Below are 7,494 nucleotides of genomic sequence, written 5' to 3'. Positions count from 1 at the left end.
TGCCTTTTCTAGTTGACTAACATGCTTATTTCTTCTGAAAGCGTTTGAAGCTTCCTTTCTTTAAGAATTTCCCGAATTTTGGTACGAGAAGGCTCAACATTTCATCATCAATATCTGAATCAGATTCAACATCTTCTTTATCTTCAATAGGTTGAGACGTTGTTGCTTTAAGAGATATGCTTTTCTTTTTGGGATATGATTCCTCATGCATCGTCAAGCGCCCAAGTTCCATCTCGTGCTCTTGAAGCTTTCCAAATAATGTTGCCAAAGGCATGGAGTTAAGATCCTTGGATTCCATGATAGCTGTAACTTTAGGTTGCCATATCTTGTCAAGACAATGCAAAACTTTATTAGTTAGTTCTCTTTTCGTAAATTTTTTATCTAGAGCAACTAAATGGTTTACTATGTGTTTGAATCGCTTTTGCATGTCACCGATAGATTCACTCGGCAACATACAAAAAAGCTCGTACTCATGTGTCAGGGCATTCATCCTGGCACGCTTGACTTTGCTAGTGCCTTCGTGAGTCACTTGTAAAGTGTCCCACATTTCCTTGGCACTTTGACAATGTGAAACCCGAAAGAATTCATCATATGATAGGGCCTATGTGATGATGTTTTTAGCATGTAGGTTATATTGAACCTTTTTACGTTCATCGTCGGTCCATAAACTCTTAGGCTTTTCTTTCGGTTCATCATTCACTACATGAATTGGGACGAAAGGACCGTTGATTACGAATTCCCAAATATCCGAGTCAATGGCTTCAATGAATATCTTCATCCGGACTTTCCAGTAGGCGTATCCCTCGCCACTGAATACGGGAGAGCGGTTAATGAATGCGCCATCACCGCCAAAGGGGTTGGTGGAACCCATTTGTTTTCCCTTAAGGATCACGCATATACGGTTGAGCTAGCACATTGTAATAGCTCTAATACTACTTGTTAGGTATCAGTGAACAAAATACACCTAAAAGGGGGGGGGGGGTTGAATAGGTGTCACGGTTACCAATTACCGTTTTCACATCAAAGCTCTATTCTGGAAAAAGCCGTAGTTAATCGATTAACACTCTGTCTTAATCGATTAACTCACAGAAAACAATAAGTTGTGGAATGGCTTATTGCTCAACCACTCACTAATAATCAGATACAGATAAAGCAAATATACTTGAACATAATTAAACTCAATATAGCAAAGTTACAGTATCCAAATTAACAACTAAAAATTGGCAATATTAAAACTTGAAACGTAAAGAGATTGAGGATAGAAAAAGCCTACAACAATGAATTTTATCCTGGTTTGTTTGCGGGTCCACTTTCAAATTACATCCAGGCCTCCCCTTCTGATCTCGGGAGAATTTTTTTACTAATATTAACGAATGTATTGTTATATGCACAATTCCAATACAAAAAATTAGATGCTCCCTTCTTGAATCCAAGAACCCACTTTCTTGGTTTGACTATCCTAATCGCCTAAGAAAACCTTTCTTACGATCTAGCCCCAGCCAAGAAAACGTTCTAAACTCAAGACCTCTAAGGCTTGGTGAAGACTCACTGAATCTCTTTGGTGGTAAGATACCAAGAGACAATTTCCCTTATTACAACACAAAAACAGTACAAAAATAGAGTATTATTAAGCACAATGTAGCCTAAAATATTACAATTGAAACTCAACAAAAAACCCTATACAAGACTCACAAGTTAGAATGAATATGTATGAGTTCATTAATGTGCAGAAATAGAGAATTTCTATCCTAGAATTCTTCTAAAGAAATGCAAGAATCATGTTAGAAAAGATAGCAAAGGTTAACACATTAATCACATGCAATTGGATGACAATTAAACCCTAAACATGATACTATCTCTCGCTATCTCACAATGCATTTCACTATGCCCAAATGACACAATTGAACACAAAAAATATGCAACTAGCAATTCTCAAAATGAATGATAGGATGTATGGTGCATGACCTAAAAACACAATTTATATAGAAAACCTTTCTGAGACCTAGTTAATTGATTAAGTACCCTTTTAATCGATTAACATGCTGTTGAGAATAAATGTTTTCAGGTTTTCAGTTATCTATTAAAACCGAATTTATGTTAATCGAATAATACATTTCTTAATCGATTAACTGGCATATTTTTCAGCTAAAGGATTAAATGGTAAACTACATATATGTTATGCTTATCAACTATACATGTTTTACCAATATATTATGCCTAAGTTGCACAAATAACATGTATGTTTAATGCATGAACATATAATAATCTAGATGGCATATGTTATGTAAATGAATTGATTATTTTTAAGGCTTGTGAGAATTGCATCTACATTTACCTAACCTAGACTCAATATCTAAGGCACACATCTAAGACTACAAAAAATGAATCTGGTAAGAACTTAGTCTAGATATGAGACCCTTGAGTCCATGACATGTTGATTTGTTGAATCATCTTCAAGCTTTCACTAAATCCTTATCTTCATCAAAACATAGGCAATCTAATAGTGCAACACTTTGACACTTTGCACTTTCATAATCATCATCAAGGTAATCATATCCTGAATGGAACAATTAGAGCTATCAAAGATTAGTTTGTAGTGTAATGAGTTAGTGAGTTTATGAATAGAAATCAAGTTAAAACTGAATTCAGGCACATAGAGAACATTATGCAGTGTCAATGAATCAGTGAGGTTTATTGTCCCTAAGATTTTTGCCAGGAGAGTGTTGCCATTTGGCAGGCCAATGGTAATTGGCTTAATGTTGTGGTGAACATCAAATGTGGAGAGGTCAGGCCACACATGGTCCATGGCCCTGTGTCCATTATCCAATTGGGATTGTTACCTGATTGATGATACCCATCTTTATCTTGGTTACCTTGTTGTGAATTAGCATGATCTACTGTAAGCTGATTCACATTGTGACTGCCATTTGGTTTGCTGATGTTCTTGAGTAGGGTTGCCAATTGCTCATATTGCTCAACACCAAAGTGGAATTTGTGTCCTTCAACATTATTTGGAAGAGCCTCTAACTCTGCATCATTCTTGTGTGCAAGGTCACTGGTAGTTGAGTTGATAGATCCTACTTCTTGCCTTGTCCTTGATTGTAGAGTATTTGGTGGAAAACCATGTTTGAAGTCACATGTATCTATGATGTGCCTCTCTCTCCCACAGAAGGTGCATACCTTAACTCCATTACCTCTTTGATTATTGAATCCTCTATTTGTGCTTCTTCCTCTGCCTCGCATGAAGCCACTCCTTTGTCCATTCTGTGTTGTTCTCCATTGAGGTGTGTTGCCACTTTTGTTTGTTGATCTTTCATTTGTAAATTTTGTGAGAACCTTTGGTGATTTTTCACTCAGTTGTCCTTCTTGTTGGATTAGTAGGGAGAAAGCTTTATTTATCTGTGGTAGTGGTTCCATGAGTAAGATTTAAGTCTTTGTTGTGTTGAATTCATCATTCAATCCCTTCAAGAAAGAAATCACATACTCATTCTCCATATGATCTTTTATCATCTTGATCATTCCACAGTTGCACCTTACCACACAAGTACAAGTGGGCATTGGCCTTAATGATTCAAGATCCTCCCATAGAGTCTTTATCTCAGTGAAGTAGTTGGAGATTGTTCTGTCACCTTTTTTTATAGAGTGCAATTCTTTAAGCAGGTCTGAAGTTCTGAAATAATCTCCCTTGGAGAATCTGTCTTTAAGGTCAAGCCATAGATCTCGAGCATTGTCGATGTATATAATGCTTTGTGAAATTTGTTGTGAAATGCTTCTAGTTATCCATGACACCAATCATGTTGTTGTACCTCTCCCATATGTTATACTCTGGTGTGGATGGGCTTGGTGCATTGATTGTCCCATTCACAAACTTGAATTTGCTCTTTGATGATAATTCCCTTCTCATAGCTGTCCTCCATGAATTGTAGTTGCTGCCATCTAGAGGTGGTGTTGTTAGGATTGCTCCTGAATCCTCTCCTGGATGGAGATAGTAGGGGTTTTTCTGAATATCATTACTACTTATGCTCAATTGCAGATCTTGTGATGATCATGTGTTCAATGTTTGAGCCATTGTTTCTACCTTGTTCTTTATTTGATTGTATGCTTGGACTAGTTCTTGGATCCTTGGTGAGAGTTCTTGACCAAATGAGAGCCTTCTTGATGATCTTTGGTCAGGTTTCTTGACCAAGAATTGCTTCTGAAGAGAGGGATTCACAGTCTTGTGAGTATAGCTCACGATACCATATTGCGAAAAATGAAGTGAATAATCCATGTTTTCATTGATTGATTTGAGAAGCCATAAGGCTCTTTTATACTACAATTTACTATTTCTTAAGAAACAAGCTACCCAATAAATCCTAACTAACTAAACTAACTATTTGCTTTATTTATACCCTTAATACCCAACAATGCTAATTAAAAATTATGCCTAAGTAAAATATCTGGATTTAATTAAAATGATTAGCCACCATAATAGGCCAATGTTGATTGTCTGGTTTATGTGAGTCGCCTTCCTCGGTCAGGCTCCATCAGCCAGTTGTATGCGCCATGACTATTCTGTCTCGGCTAGCCTCATGCGCCTTGTCTTGTCTGCTTTGGTCTTCCTGATGCGCTGGTGCGCCAAGCCTATGGTGCCTTGGTCTGTCTGATGCACCAATGCCATATCTTCATGGTCAGGCCTATGTGCCAAGGTCATATTTCCTTGGTCATTGCCTAACCGAGGCTGGTGTGTTTGGGCGATATTGTCTTGTGTTGGTTGCTTGGTCAAGGGGTCATGTGAGTCATGCTTGTTGTTCAATACACTTGCAATCAAAATTGATGTCTCATTTTCTCATATTCTCAAGCCCCCTCCTATTAATGGTAATGAGTATTTGAATACACACTGATAATATCCACAATAGGTTAGATCTATGTTTTAGATTACTATGTAAATAAGATCGAGATTTTGAAACTAATTGTGGAACATATTCTAGTATCCACAAGTACCTAGACTCGCATACAATTTAAATATATTTATGCAATAACATATGTCTGTGATATATGTTAATCACAATTATGGTGTTATTGTTAATTAGTGATGTTATGTTGTAATTTATAATTCAGTATTGTGATGCAATGGTATACTGACTAAAAACATTTATGTTAAATAAATATTTCACCATAATTATGATGTTATAGTGTTAAGTATTAATTGATATTGTATTCTTAATTTATAATTATGTTATAATATTGTGTTGATTAAATGATTCTTACTAAGTAAATAAATTTTTCATAGTGTGATGTTGAAGTAATGACTTTTGTTTTATATGTTTGTTTGAATAAAAAGAGTTGTGTTTAATCGATAATTTAAATTATGTCTTATAATTTTTTATTATTTTTCTCTTTTTGAGGGCCTAAGAAAATATAGAATTACAAGAAAAAGACTTTGTAATTATTTTTAATATTTCATAAATTTATGGATACCTAAGGATCCTAAGTAGTAGATCTAACGGGTACTCACACAAGTCTAGGGCATGTCTGAATCTGAAAACAATGAACATGACGTATCTAGATAATGTACTAGCTATATCCATCCTCACCTATTTTCATCCCTGCCCACTCCTCCACTTAAGTAATTTATTGTTTGTTCTTATGAAGTAAATGTCATTACCGTTAGTATAAAACTTAAATATAAATGTATCCAGAAAAACGTACATAGAAGAATTGACAGCAAAAAATTAGGACCTTTTTAGTTAAGCTAAAATGTAGATTTCCTATAAAACCAATCGTGAAATTAGTCATCTAAAATATAATGATTATTAAGCTAATTAGTCATAAAAAATGATCTTCAAATAACTTTTGAATTTTAAAATAGGCATAACATTAGTACTTCAAGAAACTTAATTATTGGTGTAGGGATGACATGGGCTTAGATGGGTCCGACCGCCTAGGTAGTGCATTACCCAAATCTAAGTAGATACTCATCAAGTTTGCTATCCACGATTTCTTATATATTGAGAGATTTAGTAAATATTATAATAATTGCAAGTAATTTATGTAATTTTGGTTTGTTTTCTATAAATCTATATGTTGCTATTTAGTCAATCAAAAAAATTATAATTTAAACACAATGTGATGATTGAGTATCATGGTAAAAGAAGAATCTATCTTACCAAAACACCATGAAAACAAAACCAAGGAATATATTTGAATTGCTTGTATTAAAACAAAGAATGATAAAGAAATTGGAAGTGATGATTTGATTCAATGCATTTACAGAATTCCTAAGGGTGGTTTATATAGCAGCCAAGATTAGAAAAGAAGCAAAAATAGAAGAATTTCTAAAAATGGAAACTAACATAACATAACAGTTTTAACGGTAAAAATAGAAATTTGAAAAATTGCCAAAAAAAAAAAGTCTTCAGCTATGCATTTTAGATGTTCCCAAATCACATGGACTTTGATATGGGCTTGATGAATGAGTGATATCTTCGATCGAGTTTGATGGGAGATTGGTATCTTTAACACCCCCACAAACTTGGCATATGAATGTCCATAATACCAAGTTTGGAAAGAATGTTTCGAAATGGTGAGGGAGACAGAGATTTGGTAAAGATGTCAGCAAGCTGGAGTGAAGTGTGAATTGGTAGAACATGAATAGTGTTATTTTGCAGTCTTTCACGAACCACATGACAATCTATATCAATGTGCTTTGTCCTTTCGTGAAAAACTAGATTGGATGCAATGTGTGAAAGTGCAATGTGTCAAGAGAGCACTTATGCTTGCCTATGTTTTGATGAAGACAAATGACTTAGTGAAAGCTTAAAGACAACTCAACAAATCAACATGCCAAAGATTCAAGAGCTTCATGTCTAGACTAGAGTCATAGATGTGTCTTAGTTATTGAGTCTAGGTTAGGTAAACCTAGATGCAAATCTCACAAAGTCTAAAAACTATCATATCATTTACATGAGACATGCCATCAAGTTTATTATATATTCATGCATTAATCATACATGTTATTTGTGCATTTTAGGCATAACATAAAGGTAAAACAATTATAGTTGATAAGCATAATATATAAGTAGTTTACCAATTAACATATTAACTGAAAATATGCTAGTTAATCAATTAAGTAAAGCTTTAATTGATTAACATGAAACAATTTTTAACAGTTTCAACAGATAACTGAAAAACAGATTTCAGTTATTCTCTAACAGTCCGTTAATCGATTAACAGACAACATAATCGATTAACTGGGTGAAAAACAACTTTTCTATATAAACTGTTTTTTTAACAGATTTCATATACGATTTTATACATTCATATTAGAATTGCTAAGTTGTGTATTTTCATGTTCAATGTATGTCATATAGGCAGAGAGTATTGCATGTGAGATTAGAGTGAGTTAGTATTATGCTTAGGATTAACATGTCATCCAATGCATATTATCAAATGTGTTCATCATCCTATCTTGTTCTTGCATGATTCTTTCACTACTGTTTAGAGATTTCTTAA

Source organism: Lupinus angustifolius, chromosome LG06 (genome assembly GCF_001865875.1).
Source record: "Lupinus angustifolius cultivar Tanjil chromosome LG06, LupAngTanjil_v1.0, whole genome shotgun sequence".
In the NCBI taxonomy this organism is placed as follows: Eukaryota; Viridiplantae; Streptophyta; class Magnoliopsida; order Fabales; family Fabaceae; genus Lupinus; species Lupinus angustifolius.
Note: the sequence above shows the minus strand (reverse complement) of the source record.